The sequence below is a fragment of the Neolamprologus brichardi genome, chromosome 14 (assembly GCF_056152115.1).
Source record: "Neolamprologus brichardi isolate AB-2024 chromosome 14, ASM5615211v1, whole genome shotgun sequence".
Classification (NCBI taxonomy): domain Eukaryota; kingdom Metazoa; phylum Chordata; class Actinopteri; order Cichliformes; family Cichlidae; genus Neolamprologus; species Neolamprologus brichardi.
The window spans coordinates 33,452,610-33,469,670 of record NC_142117.1 but is presented as its reverse complement, the minus strand read 5'-3'; the positions used below and the strand labels follow the sequence as shown (position 1 = coordinate 33,469,670).

Genomic DNA, 17,061 nt, shown 5'->3' with positions numbered 1-17,061 from the left:
GGTGCTCTGCACAGGCATCTCATATTAATCAGTGAAGCGATGCAGGTCTGCATGCCAAACTGTCCCAAAGCAGACACTAGGGAGTCTCCAGACAGGGAGTGGAACAGAACTGATGGCCTCTTGATTGTCATAATATCATCAGACTGAGTAAACACGCTTCAGCCCCAGAGAGAGATCAAGGCAATGAGCGGCGACACATTTCTGACCATTTGCTGGGTTCTCGACACGGAGAAGATGTGGGCAGAGGTGTCGCCGCTGCAGCACTGAGCCAAGGACAAAACAGCTGAAGAGCAACGCTTGAGTAACAGCGTGTTAGACAAAGCTCTCTGTTTAATTCTGTGCAGGCTCCCAGGCTGACAATGGATGCAGAACAGAGTAGAGTGAGGACAAAACAAGTGCTGTGTAATCAGCAGTTGGCTGTGCTGTGTGATGAGCTGCAGACTTAACCAGAGCCGAGTCTGCTTGCACACAGACATACACACATCAACTGAATAAAGCTCCCGCCCAACACACACCTACATATGTATACACGTGCACATTTAGCAACAACAAATTCTTCTACTTGAAAAATTTTGTAGACTTTGCATGGTGAACTATGGATATTTTTACGCTGTTAAATCCGACACTAACTGTTAATTGTTGAAAAGACAGCAAGTAGCGAGGATTGACTTGAACAAAAAATTAAAGCCTGTTTGCGCTCCACCTGCTTTCTCAGATATTCTCAGAGTGCCTCAGGAGCAGAGAGGTGTAGCGGGGATAGTGACAGCCTGACTACAACTACAAGGTTGCCGTTGAAAAACAAGTGTTGGGCGTGTCTCGACACCCCTTTGACTTCTGCTTTATATTTAATTCTTCAAGGACAACAATAGCACTGTAGGAAGAGTGGAGGCAGTTAATACCACTGTGGTAAATCTGCAGTCACATGCCTGTTTAGGAGCCAGACTTGCACAAAGGGCAGTGCAATGGAGGGCGTCTGAGAGCTCGAGAAGTGACACACAGAAAACTAGCTCCTTTGTGGTTCCTGTCTTATCCGTGTCACCTTTAGAAAGCACACGGCGAAATGCACACTGCTACAGGAGACGTAGATTCCTTTGTTCTTGATTCAACACGTCGCACATTTCGGTCCAACTTTGAAACAGACAATTTTTGTTTGGTTGCGACTCAGCCTTGGACAGTCGCTCATCTGAATGTCATTTCCAGAGCAGTCAAGCACTCAACTGGAGTGTCATTGTTCCAGTTCTTTATGTCATTCAAGAACGATGTGCTCCGTCAACCCACGAGGGCCAGCGAAATGGAGGTTATATGCAATAATATTTAATTACGTTCTTCAATCTTGATGTGATTCAACATGAAATAGAAGTTCAGGCCACTATTTCATTTTTTTAATTTTTAATTTTTTTTAAATTTGTTTTTAAGTACAGCAGCCCTTTGATTATCAATTATTTTTGCTGATATTTATGATCATGGTGTAAAAAATCCTCATGTAACGTTATTGCTAATTCAGCTCGCTAGACCTGAAGGCTTTATGCAAACAGAAAAAACAGACTAGATTGCCTGAAGACATGAAATAATAGATTAATAAGTGGGATTAAAAAGCTGAGCCTTCAGCATATTATGAAGAGCAAACGGGAGCGTTGGAGTGCACTGAAAATCATGCTGTCTTTTGAGATTTTGTTGGCATACAGAAATATGCTTCGATACAAAATATTTTATTTGTCATGCGTTACCACCATTGTGTGTGTATCTCTATGCTACTAAAAAACAAAAATAACAATCTGAATGTAATTTTAACTGCTGAGGCACACACCTCACGGACAAAAAAGCCACCGCGCCTAAAAAGTCATCGAGCCCTCTCATCTCTCATTACTGACTCACCGTGAGATGTTATATCGTGTAAGTGTGAACACCTGCTCCTGTGCGTAAGCTCAGCGAGAGGGAAGACAAAAGACGGAGAGAGGGAGTGGAAGCTGGAAAAAGGGAGAGGCGGTGAGACAGAGGAAAGCTCAGACAAATCGGGTAAACAGCAGCAGGAAACATGCGCCGATTGGCCTATATCCCAGTTTCAAATATTATTCTCGAGTCAACGCAGACTGTAATGCAATAAAGAAGGTGGCGTGAACGCAGGAGAGACAGGCGCTTGTCAAAAGCTGTGTGGGTTGAGGATCATTCAGCTCGTTTTCACTCTTTACTCCAAACACGCACCAGTGTGTGTGCCACCGCTTTCCCAGTCCGCCTCCTACACACAAACATGTTTTATTGGTCTGCTCTGAGAGCCGAGCCAAGTTCCACATAAAACAAGCTAAGACATGGCAGGGCATGTTGTGCTGTAACGCATGAAACACTGAATGAACACACAAACAATGCTCCTTTTCATTCCCGTAACAGATAAATATACCACAGATATTAGAGCCTGGCCCTCTAAGAACCAAGCTACACAAACAGAGTGTTTGTCGTGTGAAGGGTAAAACATGAGCGAGTTGAAGCATCTATATCTAGTCTACATTCAGTGTTGGGAAGGTTACTTTTAAAATGTATTCCATTACAGATTACAGAATACATGCCCCAAAATGTATTCTGTAACGTATTCTGTTATGTTATTCAATGAGAGTAACGTATTCTGAATACTTCGGATTACTTAATATATTATCATGCTGTTTACAACTACATGAATGTACTATTGCTGTGATTTATTACTGTTACTGAAGGTCCACGGCTCTGAACCGTAGTAAAGGGACCTCTGGCTAATACGGTGGGTTCTGTGTCGGCTCGTAGCCGAAAACTAGCTTTACTTTGTTGTCTGGGTCAACTTTGCTAGCAGAGACAGAGAGAGGCATTGAAAGGCTGCTCCAACGAAACTTATTGTTTTCGGAGGAAAACACGAACACGGTGTACAGTCGAGTCTTAATAGCTTACTTACAGCTGGGCTCGTCAGGCACTCTTCTTGGCTGCAGTGGTTATTATTATATTTACATGCTTCCAGCTCCCGTTTCTGCTCGATGACAGCTCGTACTTTTCCTTTTTCTCCCTCCCTCGCTCACAGACACATAACGGGTATGGCAGTCCATTCTCCCTGCAGCACGGACTACACTGCCCATGATGCTACATTCTTTAGAGCTATACCTGTAGCATTCTGCCTATTAGCTTAGCACAACAACAACAGGCGCTCTCTCACCCAGGAAACACAGAGCGTCACCCTGTAACCATGGCAACCCTAACGCTGCCTGGAACAACAGAACATAGCTGTCAAACAAAACCCAAACAGGCCTGACCCGCCACAATATGAAACAGGGAAGTACCGCCGTGTAATCCATTTATTTCAACAAAGTAACTGTATTCTAAATACCACCTTTTTAAACGGTAACTGTAACGGAATACAGTTACTCATATTTTGTATTTTAAATACGTAACGGCGGTACATGTATTCCGTTACTCCCCAACACTGTCTACATTAAACCACTGTTTGCTATACATGGTGTACGCATTTGACTTATTTATTGCTGTATTGTTACATAAATATAAAGAAACAGAAACGCTTCTAATTCTCTTTTTGCTTCAAAATAATATATTTACAAGGTAAAGGCTGAACCTAAGTGCAGTGAAATCTCTGTAAAAGATGAATCAACATTAATATGCAAGGGACAAGATTTTGGGACCGGAAACTTTTCATTTGTAGTATTCACCAGTTGTGTTTAAGCATGCTCTTGACAGGGACTGTGGAGAAGAAAATAAGGATGATCGGGTGTTTTCTGATAATGATGCATGATGTAGCATTTTAAAATGCATCTGAATTCATAAGCACTTACTTGTGGCATATGGGAAAAGACATAAAGACATCCACTGTCTTCGCTGAAAGCCCTGAAAAACTGTCCTCCAGAGGATAAGTCATTAGAAGATAATTGATGGTGATTTTCTTTGCTCTGTGTCATTTCCCTTCTCTTTTTACCAACATTTCCTGTTTCGCCCCACTATTTCTATCATGTAATGACAAGAAATGCTGAAAATAATCGACATGACATGAAATGAAATAACAACAAGTCACAGAAACGGTCTAAACGGATTAACGCTTTACATTTACTGAGATGGATTATTTAAGTTCAGGCCATTATCAAGTCTGTGGAAGACATTTTCCCACTGTTTGATATGAAAGGGAGAAAATGATTTTCCGTGCAAGCTCTGAAAAGGACTAAATAAAGCCCGATATCAGTAACAATGCAGATTGTGTGCAGAAATAAGAGAACAAGGAAAGTGTAGCTAAGACAGCTGGCATAAAAACATGCCCCCCAAAAAAGAAAAGAGAGATAAACATTCCTTAATGAGGCTTCAGTAAGCCCCTGCATGACCAGTGCGGGTCAATTATTACATGACCTACCACACAGCATCTGGGCAAAATCCAGAAGAAGCTAATCCAATCTGTGTGTATGTGTGTGTGTGTGTGTATATACACACACAGGTGGTTGTGTGGTCTCAGGTTGACCTGTCAGGCCAGTATGCATGAAAAGCGTGTGAGCTCGGGACACACACTGAGAGAACAGTGGGAAAGGGGAGATGAATACATAAGAGTCATAATCTTCAAAACAGCAGGGTTCGCACCTCAGAGGTGATCCACCAAAGCAGTCGCAGAGGTGCAAACTCCGAATGTGCCAAAACAAACCGTACACAAATTTCCTCCGTGACCAGAAAGTCGAATAAACGGTGGAGCCTGGCTCCTCTCATAAACAGTTTCTGGTAATCTGCCCATGTTGTGCATAAAAACAGCTACACTGCAGTCAGCTCCAGTGTCAACTGTTCTATAAACTTTTCAGGCCTCACTGAGCGGTGGCAACCAGTCTAATTTTGGCAGAGGTATGGTGAAGCCATTCTCACAGTCTGGCCCCCTTTTAAAAGCAGCTCCAGTACGAGGCACCAGTCAGGATTTCTCATGTTCACAGAATGCTTAGCGTCCATGTGACTCTGCAGAGAAATGCCTGGCATCGTTAATCCACATAATCCTTCCCTCTGGTGACTTAATACTTAAACAAGATATGCAGTAGTGAGAAAGCTGCACTCACATGTACAGGAGGAAAACCTACATGGACAATATACAGGAACATAATAAATGTAATATTGATTTGATTTGTCTTATTGCTTGCAGTAAAATGTGTGACTGAGCAGCCATTGTTTCATTGTGCTAATATGTGTGGGGGAGCAATTAAAGCATGTTTCTGTATTAGTTTCTACAACAGCCGTTAGTATGGCTTGTTTATTGTTTCTTTAGTTTGTTGCTTCTGTAACTGCATTTTCCTTGAAGGGCAAACATAATTCATTTCCCGTTAAACAATATGCAGTGGTTTGAGTCGCTGATCAATAAATGCTTTGCTCGGTGTCCAGATTTAGACATGAAAACACCCCCATGAACACGACTAATGAAAAGAAAACATTTTCAGAGAATTTCACTCATACAGACGGATCTGTGGATAATGTTAGCTCGAAGAAAAGAGGAAGGAGACAGACTTTGGCATTTTTATCTCATTTAAGTATCGACGGAGCAACTTATGCTGCACAGATCGAAATTTTCAGCGGTGACATAAACGCAGATATTTTTCCAAACAATGCGCTTCATTCGATTCACTTTGGGTGCCGCTGTGGACCGAGACAAGAATCAATGTAACGGACACAGACGCGTTCATGCCGACAGTGATTTGAAGTGTGGAGGAGCATTCAGCCTTTGCTTACGTTTTGCCTGTTTAGATTATGAGCTTAATGTGTGCAAAGAAAAGGAGGGTTAAGCTGTTTACCTGAGCCCACTGTGTTGGAGTAAGGTGACTATCACAATAAAAAAGCAATAATGACATGTGTTATAGGAATTACTGTTGGCAGCTTAGAGGAAACTGAATACATGAGGAGTAAGTCTGAGATTAGGAAAACATTATTAAAATGGATATGACAACTTAACAGGAAGTGGGTGACAGTTCAGGGATTAAAAACAAATGACAGAACTTTGATTTATTATCTGGAATTTACTGATTATTTATACCGAAAAGCTGGCAACTATTTCCCCTCGGTCTTATGGTCATGTTTTGCCAAAAGTTAAGTTTAATAAGAAACACAGGAAATCGTTTTTTATGAGAAGTGTAAACCATGGAATTAAAATCAATATATATAAGCTAACTTCTTTCATTAAGAACGTAACATTTATATTTCCTACACACACATGGATACAAATGTAGCTGTGATTCCTGCCAGTCGTGAAGCCCATGGGAAGGCTGGGAGTGAGCCACTGGCACCATCACTACACAAACAACTCACCAGCGACAGATAACAGATGGGGGGGGGGGGAGAGACTTTCAGCAGCACTGCGACAGTGACATTTTCCTACTGACCAAACACCTCTGCCACCTCCCACCCTCAAAAGGGTAGACAGTAAAAGCTGAATAATAAAAGGAAAAAGGTGTCATGTTTGTAGAATTGGAATCCAAAGGGCAACCCCTCACTGCAATGCAAATGAGCTCCTCTGTCTGAGCAAAATGGCCTTTTGTCTTCACCATCTAAAGTGTCCTGAGACTACCCTAGAAGGAAATGCCCTACGAGTCACTGCCCCAAACCAACAGTGCAAAAAAAATGCACTTACATTTCAGGGAACAGTTGATTCCAGTTAATGACATTCTCCCCTCTAAAGTCAAAACCTAAACATGTGAAAGTTGCACTTCTGCTTCCTCCTCCTTACACGGAAACATTACTCACTGTGATCTTCCTCTATGAGTGTCCTTTTGTCCAACTACAAAGTCTGCAAGTGTTTTAGCGAGTGAAAAAAAAAGAACAATTTTTGTGAAAAATATTTCAATTTGTTCTTCTTCAGCATTGAAAAAGTCAAAAATACTTTGAAAACAAAAAAAAACAAAACTAAAGTACAAGTGTTTTCAAAAAAATTTTTTTGCTCTTGAGCGTGTCTTTCGGTGTTAGAGTTTAAGGTGACAGGGAGATGCTTCACAGAGGACCGAACATAATGCTTCTAATCACTAGCGGTCACCTCTGTATGGTTCATTAACCTCCCATCATTCACAGCCAGACTGAACCGGACATGAGAGAAAAGTCTCTTCCTTCTCCTTCAAACTGTCACATGGGAGCGGAAAAATACTCTTACCACACCCCTGAATTATCCATGACACACCAACCCCAGCCTCAGATAAGACAGTCAGCTTATTAGTAATTATCTATGCTCCACCTGTGCTTGATTGAACATGCCATTGATAATGAGACTGTGTGGGACTGCTTCAAAGTCTGAAAGAGTAAAAATACAGTCGTGTAACCATATGCATTTCATGTCTCGAGCCAGGAAAATGATTCAAATTTGACAATGAGTTGATTAATTAAGGAGAGTTCAAAGGATGATTGATCTCAGTGAGACATTTTTACCTTTCTGACTCAAGATGTATCATCAATCCAATTTCCTAACAGCTTGTCCAACTATGACTGAGCCTTTCCGCCCGGATATGTTCAACCCAAGGTTAAGATGGAGACAGACTCACATCTACAGTCAGTTTAAAATCACTACTTAACCCAGTGTTTTTTTTAAACTGTGAGGCAGGAGTAAAAGTAGGTTGAAGAAATGTGGTTCATGTGCGTTAAGATAAAAAGAAGAGGGGGAAAAAAAAGACCTTGATGACGCTTTTGTGCTTGCTGACCTTTATCTTGCTGAAATTCGAATTGCATCCTTTATAAAAAAACAAAAACAAAACTTGTTTATTCCCACAAAAAGCCACCGAATACCATAACATTCATGTCTTTGGACTGTGGGAGGAAAAAACCCACACAGGGAACGGGACAACATGCAAAACTCTACACAAAAACGAAAACAAAAAAGGTGATCAGCAGGTTCAAACTCACAACCTTCTGTTCACCTGATAGTTGTTAGGTTCTGATTTTGAGCATTCTGACCCACTGCTAGCTTTGCATCTGGGATGTGTATGTTTTCATGTTTGAGTGTGCATGTGTGGATCTTCTGAGAACTCTGGTTTAGTCCCACGGACCAAAGACATCCATGCTAGGTTTATTGGAGGTTTTAAATTGGCTTATAGCTCTGCAATGGACTGAGGACCAAAGTGTACCCTTCCTTTTGACCAGCATGAGCGATTTTGTCCAGAAGGCGATACTCTCCAAAATTAGGGGGTTACTACACATTTGTTACATTAATAAACAGAAAATAAATATGGATGTGAAAACCAGCTCATTTTTGTGGGTCCTTCTGCAACACTGCTCTACTATATAAATTATTGGTAGGTGGCTACCAGGCATCATGATCATAATATACCTTGTCATAATATTCAAGTTTTCTGGATATACATTTTTTTATTGGGAAATTAAAATAATATGTTGCTACAAATGTGTCATTTTAATGGCTCATTGGTGAGTGTTTGCTTGGAAACATGATGAAATCATCATATTTTATACTGATAAGAACTCTGAGGGGTCTAAGATGTACTCAACTTCCAATTTTGCATGGACTATAGTAAAACACTTTAAAGTTATTTTTTAACCGCAAAGTAAAGTGTTCACTGGTGTTAATCTTCTACATGTTCTACGTTAAAACAAAGTTAACAGTTCCTGAGACGAGCCAGATTTGAGCTGAAACTCGGATCTCGTGCTCTGTAAGGCTGATATGCTTGATTAACGGAGATAAACATCAATGAGACGCTTTTGTAATTAAACTCCAGCTAAAGCACGCGCACTTCGCTGGTTACAGGCTAACAGTTGTGGTGATTGAGCTGCGCGGGTCTGCCTGTATGTCAGGGGGAGATAACATGGCCTCTCTCCAGCTTACAGCAAACGGACGTGAATAACGACTTGTTCAAATGGCTCGTCACTATGGAAACGATCTACAAAAGCATCCCAGCTATTCACGCAGACGAACATTGGGCCTGCAAGAGGAAAGAGAGAAGAAAAGAAGGAGAAAGAGAAAGAGGGGAGAAAATGATGGGGTGAAAGATTGAAGAAGTGGAGCAGGGGAGAGCGAGGAGAAGAAAGCAGGGAGACAGATCATTAGAAGCGACAGAACGACAGGACAGAGACAAAAGAGGGTGGTTCAGGAAAAAAAAAAGAGAAAAAAATAATGGATAAAGAGGGAATGAGGCCACAGTTGGAAGAGACTGGCATATGAGCCAGTGTGGCAGAGAGGGAGGAGAGCTGCGAAGGCTGAGTGAGTGGCACTGGGGATAACACAACAATAACAGCTGCTCTGCCCCGTTTGGTGCATTCAGCAACACTCTGTCCTTGTGTGCAAACATGAAAATGACCCTCAGCTCTATAGGATTTTGCGCATTTTCCCTGCCGTTCACACATATACAGAGCAGACGTACAGTAAACAAAGCTATGTCTGTGCTCGGGACTCTCCTGAACAAAACAAAAAAAAAAGTGCACTCATTGCCATGGCAGTGTGCGTCAGTCTGTTCAGCAATGCCACAAGCAGATACTGCACCAACTGCTGCTGGTTTCTTCTAAAATACTTACCAGACAGTGAGTCACGGCTTGACTTATGGGAGGAATCCTGATCCTGATCAGGGGAGATAAATACTAAACAGTGCTAGAGTTTCAGGACAACTGCATGCCACATATACTGTGACTTCAAGAGGTAAAAAAAAACACATGAAGTGATTGATCTTAGCTGAGTTATTAGTTATTATTAGTAATGTTCAAGTGGCAACATCAGGGGCTTAAAAGAAAGGGTGTAACAATTGGTACGTCATAGCAACCACATCGAGCTTCTACATTTAGTATATGGTAGCGCTAGAGGGACAAAGATCAATTTGTCAAGACTAATGAATTCCAAACTATCCTGACTCGAATAAAAGCAGTTTAGAAATTAGAGTTGTCACAATGTGTTGCCCATGATAGCACTGTTAAAAGATACAGTGATGCCGCAACAACAGATAAATTACTAAACACTCATATCAACACCATCTGGGTAACTGAAGAAGAAGAATAAATCACCCAAAACAGGCAAAAGGTAGGAATTTAGGTTTTTTAGTGTTTTCAATGTTTTTATTATAGTTCTAGCATGAGAGGTCATGATGTTGAGATACCGCAAGTCAAACTGTGAGGAGAGCACAAGTAGGTGTAAATACAAATGCATTTGATAATTCAAGCACTTGGACAATAAACTGGACTGGTCATGCAACACAGAGCACCTGTACAAAAAAGCCCAAAGCCGACTGTACTTCCTCAGGAGGCTGAGGTCTTTTAACATCTGCAGGAAGCTCCTGAGGATGTTTTACCAGTCGGTGGTTGCTGGAGTACTTTTCTATGCTGTGGTGTGCTGGGGGAGCAGCACAGCAAAGAAGGACTCATCCAGGCTGGAAAAACTGATCAGGAAGGCTGGCTCTGTGGTTGGCATGAAGCTGGACACTCTGGTGACAGTGGCAGAGAAAAGGACACTAAAGAAACTGCTGGACATTATGGACAATGCTGGGCATCCTCTGCACACGGCCATAAACAACCAGAAGAGTCTGTTCAGTGACAGGTTGCTTCTCCCAAAGACAAGAACCAACAGACTTAAAAACTCCTTTGTCCCACACGCCATCAAACTGTTTAACTCCTCTCTGGAGGGGAGAGGGAGGGGAAACAGGAGGACAAAGGAGGGGGGAACAACTAAGCTGTAGTGTCTCTCCACTTCACTGTGTAATACCTTTGTGCAATACTTTTTGTTAACAATCATACTTGAAATGTGCAATTCACTTGTATTTTTATTTTTATTTTTATTCCTATTTATTCTATTTATCCCCTTTGTATATTTTATCTATATATGTCTTTGTATTTATATATGTGTGTGTGTGTGTGTATATATATATATATATATATATATATATAATATTCTTGACTCTGTAACTTCTGTCGGTGCTGTGCTTTTTGGAAAACAAATTTCCCAGAGGAACCTACCCGAGGGATTAATAAAGTTCTATCTTATCTTATCTTATCTTCAAAATGAAGCGATACAACAGCTGTATAGAATTTTGTCAGGTGCTGAATATACTGCACTGCTATTCACCATATAGAAAGAAATTTCTAGGTAAAACAGCAGCATCAGTGGGAAAGTCAGTGTTTATCCAAGTTTACAGTGTGGTTATACTATTTCTGCAATATGTGAAAAGATTTAGAGGTGAAGGATTATGGGAAATAAGGTTGCAAAACAGGACTACATTCACATACATTAGCAAACATCCACCCACCTTTTGCTTATCCATTCAAGATTGTGGGGGGACTGGGGTGTATTTTAAATTAAATGGCTATTGCAAATACAAATAATAACTAGCTCATCAACTACCAAAAACATCATTGCCACCACCTGTCAAACCTCCAAGCTGCCCACAAATGTGGTGATTTAACTGGAAAAACATATTTGGATGCAAATAAAGATCTGACTTTTACCAGATGTTCATTCCAGTTGAGAATGTTTTTAAATCTTTCCATGCTGATGTACGATTCCCTGACAGGAATGAAACTAAATTAGTCTGGACGAACATGTGTGAAAGTGGAGGAGCTGCAAGTCAGAGTATTTGTCTGTTGGCTTTTTGTGGTGAAAAGCCGATGACTGCAAAATCGCTTCAGCCATCAAAGTGAGAGCAAATTCAAATTCACATTGTGTCTGAATGCAGTCTGCTTTAAACCTTTCACAGAGTTAAAAAGATCCCAGGCGGGCTGACTTTCATAAAAGCATCACCACATTGCTTCTCCCAGACTCTGTATGCTCAGCAGCCAATTTTAAGATTTAGCTGGTACTCTGACCATTTTTGCAGCTTCCTAATATATACAGTCACTCAATATCATTTCCAAATGTAGCACTGTCAAGCAGCTGGGACCCTATTAGTGGGCCTTCATAGTCACTTCACATTTTCAGCCTGGAAATGCATCTCTTCAAGATGAACTTCATGGCAGCCTCTCGCTGCTCAATCATACAAATGCCATCTCTCTTTTTTCCCTCCTTTGCTTGCTATAAACTGCTCTAACAAAAAAAGAAGGCTGACATCTACTTCACTCATGTTTGTTTTCCTCTCCTCTGCTCTCTTAAAGGATCACCGTATTGTCACAAGAATATTGCCTGCTTGCTGTCACTCTCATCTCTGCACTCCTAACTGTATGCTCCTTGTTATCATTACCTTGTAATTATGCTACGTCTCATTTTAAGAGGTTGTGGACACAAGAGCCGACTAAAAGGCTGCCATGTAAATGTAAATGTAGGGAAGTGAAGAGATACTAGGCCAAGAGGAAAGAAAAAAAAAAAACACTGTTAATTAGAGCAAAGTACTTTTTTCCTTCCAGTCTTTTCACTGGGGAGAAGGTGCGTCTGGGCTATTTATATGCAGCTCCAGTTGGTGGGCCTTTGGGGTCTTGTCTTGCAGGCTCGCCCTGACCAATGGAGCTCATTCAGAGAGAAAAAATAAACACTCACAAACTTGATGAGAGTCGGTTGTTTTGTCAAGAGAAACGATCCTCATTAGGACTGCATTTCATTCGGTGAAGTGTTACAACAGTGAGCTCAGAGTGGGATTACAACGGTGAAATAGATTTAAAGGTAGTGTGCTTCATTTGCTTGATAAAGAATTCTACCAGAAAGCTGATTAAAACAGGTAAAAACCTGCTTCTGTGACATTTACATTGCAAATAAGGTATTCAAAGTGATTCCAGTCTGCAATGGCATGTTTACAGGACAAGCAGGTAATGTGGGTTTACCTGATGTTATTGTAGGTAGTGTAAGAGCCGTGTGATATTTACATCATCATTTCATCAATAAATATAGGGAGTAGGCAGCATGGTGGCATAGTGGTTAGCTCACAGCAAGAAGGTCCTGGGTTTGAATGCACCAACTGGTTGGGTGAAGGATTGTGGGAAATAAGGGTGCAAAACAGTCAGGGTTTTCCCCGTGTCTGTGTCCATTTTCCTCAGGTCTATGGCAGCTGGGGTAAGCTCCACCCTCCTGTAACCCTTACCTGGATAAGGGGAAGTGGATGGATGGAAATATAAACAGTGTCAAACTCTGTTGTGTTATCCTGCCAGCTATCTAAAGCTAATCATGTGGTTCAAGAAGACATGATGTGTGTTGCCTCCTGCACGCTCTTTCCAGGGAGCCCTCTCAACTAAATCAAAGTAATTCCAGTAGTGAAAATCTATTTGCAGCGATTCATCTTCTGCTCTGTGCTACAGGTGAGAAAGGACAACTTCAGACAAAGTGCTGACTTCATTCCCCTGATATTGTCTGTGTTCATGTGGGAAAATGGCTAAAGAAACAGATCTAAGACTGAGTGCCTCTGAGATTAGAAAATACTACCAAGGGTTTGTAGAAGTTCTCACAGCTGTGATGATTTTATCCTTATCACTGCATTCATTTGGGACTCCGTGGTGAAAGGCCTTCTGAATGCAGAATGAGTTTTTGTGGGTTTTTTAATTTTTATCGCCAACGCCCACAGTGTTAGTACCCCAGCTGTGCTGGCAAACTGAAATTGATAACAGGGCTGCATTGTGTGTGCATTGCTGCAAATCAACCTGTTTCTTTACTGTAAATGGCCTGTATTTGTATAGCGCTTTTCTAGTCCCTAAGGGCCCCAAAGCGCTTTACACAACCAGTCATCCACCATTCACACACTGGTGATGGCAAGCTACATTGTAGCCACAGCCACTCTGGGGCGCACTGACAGAGGCGAGGCTGCCAGACACTGGCGCCACCGGGCCCTCTGACCACCACCAGTAGGCAACGGGTGAAGTGTCTTGCCCAAGGACACAACGACCGAGACTTTCCGAGCCGGGGCTCGAACCGGCAACCTTCCGATTACAAGACGAACTCCCAACTCTTGAGCCACGATCGCCCCCGTACACATGAACATGATTGATACATTCATGGAAATGCTGAGTCTGACTCTCTACACCATACATGAGTTGAGATTTCTTGACCTTAGTGGTCAAGAAATCTAATAAGGTAGAATTTGCCTTTAGACAGTATGGTTAGATGGTCCAAGTGCATCAGAGACAAAAACATGAGTCCATGCAAAGTGTGCATCATGTATCCATAACCTGAGTCCAACAGGTTAACCAAAGCGACAAAAAAAAAAAAAAGTCCACGGATACGATTAACGTGTCCACTCTGACATCACAGGAAAAAGGTTTTCACTCCTCTCCATTTAAATCTTCACGCAGGCTTCCCCTGTAATACATTTTCTCACATGAGTGCTGTCAGTGCTGTGTGGTCACACCATCTCTCTCTCTCAGCTGTTATCTGTGGCACGTCAGACACACTGAGCTGCTGTTCAGATGCCCGTTTGTTCAGTTACTGATGGCTGACATGAGGATGCCTGCTGCATCCTGTGTTTTATTATTCTTTCATTGTGAGGGCAGGAGCTGCTGCTGAAGCGAGACGAGCAGAGCAGAGCAGGAGGGAAATGAAGAGCCATTTCCACCACAGCCCCTCTTGACATAGATTTCAGACGGCATTCATCTCCCTGGAATATTTCTCCAACCCGTTCACCTCTCCAGCCCTATCAAACATTGCCTGAGGACCATCCACAGCCATCATAATATTGCATTTGGTCTTCCCTCCTACCTGGTTAGATTAGCTACATACAGAGCAGATTGGTTTTTCTCTGGTTGATGAGCGGGAGGCAGCGAGCACAGTGAATGGAGCAGTAGATGGAGGAAGGAAGCAAATTTCTTTTGATTCTGCTTGGGGAGTAGAATTTGCAGTGCATGCTGCCAAATTTGGGAAGAAACTCCGTCAAGTGATTGCAAGGGGCTGACTACAGCTTCCTTGTTAGTCCAATCACTGTCAAGAGAAGTTGGGGAGGGCATACAGCAACAAAGAGGTGCTGAAGGCCAGAGGCAGGGCTGAAGAATGCTACTATTAGAGAATAAAACAGAGTCTGCCATCTATCGCAAAACCATCTCAATAATTATCCATCATAAAAAATTGATCTGTGTCTCTCCTGGGCTGGCTCGTAAAGCACAGCAATGAGCTGTCACAATAGCTTTAAAATGGGAAATAAAGAGAGCGCAAGACTATAAATTGGTGATTGCTACTTAAGAGTCACAATTCTTACTTTGAGTTGTTTTTTTTTTTAAATAGGTAATTGAATTTAAGAATTTATCATTTTGTGAAAAACAACAAAACATGCTGAAAATTCAGAGTCTAAGATCCTTGATGTTCTGTGCACAGAAGGTTGGCATATGGATTAAAATAAGTTAGAGAAATTACTGGAAATAAGTGTGGTGCTGCAACGATCAAGTGATAATTACACCGAGGGCTTTACCCACAGCTTGTTGCTTAGCTGCGAGCTAAACAGGTGCATGATTGCATAAGTAATGTACCGGAGTTTAAACCATTTCTTCCAGGAAGAAGATAATTGCTTTTCATTTTTGCGCTAATGACTCAAGGACTGTGATGATTGAGGTCCATTTTCAGGTGAATTTATTGCAGCATCTTCACAGCTGCGCGGTATGCTGAGCATGCGCGTCTCTTCCGCAGAGCTCCTGTCACCACAATCACCCATTCTTCTCTTCTGCCCACTAAAAGCTCTCAGCATGAGCAATCCCTTCAATTCTTCATCCCCCCTCCTTTCATCTCTTTTCACTTTGAGTGCTCTGGACAACTCTCTGCTAGCTTATCTCCTCTTCCCTCAGCCATCTCTATACATTTACCTCTCGGCCTGTTTTTCCCCCGCTCTGTCCGTATGTCTCACTCCCTCTTTGAGCCATGTGAGCTGGCGACCCTCTCAGCCCTCTCTATCCCAGCTTACGATCCACGTGTCCTGGAGCGGATTACATTCTTGACATCACTATGCCAGATGTTTATGACTAAAATAGACATAACATCTAACCTCACCACTAAGTCAAAAGAATGCATATATACTTGGCTTGACAGGAGGCTCCTCTGTTGTAATAATAACAACATTAATAATACAATTTATACTAAAAAAAAAAAAAACAATGTTGCCCTACTCTTTCCTCACAACCGCTTCCGTCTTGTCACTTACTGCTAAATTTACCATTTTCTCATGTTTTCCCTTCCCTTCAGATTCTTCCTCCCCTGTATATTCTTCTCCCAGCTCTTTCTCATGAACCAGTGGAGATCAAATAGCCGACGCGCTGTCCGGTGTAACATACACATTAGCATGATTAAACTGGCCACCGGCTGCGCATTTATTAAAAGCCCCTGTGTGGGAAGTGCTTTTTAGTGAGTGAGTTGAGTAAACATGGATGGGCTGTGTGTTTGCGAGTGTCATTTGTGCGGTCAGCCTAGTGGCACCAAGGCGGATAAGTTAATAAGTTAATGCAGGCTTTTTGTGAGGGATTTGAAGTCATGTTATGAAGCGATAGCTCAGTTAAAAGTGATAACCAGGCCCGGAAAAGCGGGTGGTGGGGAGGACTCCAGAAGTGGCTTCACGGGAGATTTTGAGCTTAGGCAACTGTTAGACGTGGCTCAGCTTGTTTTGAACTATGTGCCAGTGTTTTCCACAGGCCACTTTATGTGGATGCAGACTCTTCCCCTACTTTGTACTGCACTCTCAGCAGTTTAAAAGGGGAGGATTAGACACAGGAGTGTGCCTCTTTCTCGTCTGCTAGAGCATAGTCACCTAATCTCTCATGCTGAGGAGAGGGGATTTTGGAAAAATGACCTGTGCTCCTTCACTTTCTTTAGCTTCTCTTCTTTTCATGTCCTCCAAGTTGAGTGAAAACACAACTGGATCTTTCCTTCCTACCTTGCATCCTTCCTTCCTTTCGTCACTCCCACTCTCGCCTTTTCATTTTTCTGCTGGATGACTTCATGCTCATCAGCATGCAGCACCACACCGCTGCTCCTCAGAACCAGGGAGGCTGGCAGACAGGCAGGCAGACTTGTCAATAAAGGAACCAGTAACAGGGTACCTCAGCAAGGCCTCCAGCCCTGCCACTGATGTCTCTCTCAGCTGCCTGAACTCCCTCAATTAATGAGCATGTAATTGTTGAGCAAGCAGAAGAGAAACTGGGGAAGTGAGGAGGAAAAAGCAGCAATGAGGTGAGAGGTGCAATTGACAAGTAGTATATTGAGAGGAGAGCCGGGTGAAGGAA

At 42.2% G+C, this 17,061-nt stretch overlaps 1 protein-coding gene across 7 annotated transcripts in view; it reads right to left on the bottom strand.

Annotated features, from left to right (window-relative positions):
• aplp2 (amyloid beta precursor like protein 2) overlaps positions 1–17,061 on the bottom strand; it is a 53,189-nt gene that overhangs the window by 25,362 nt on the left and 10,766 nt on the right. The gene's annotated exons all lie outside the window — the stretch shown is intronic.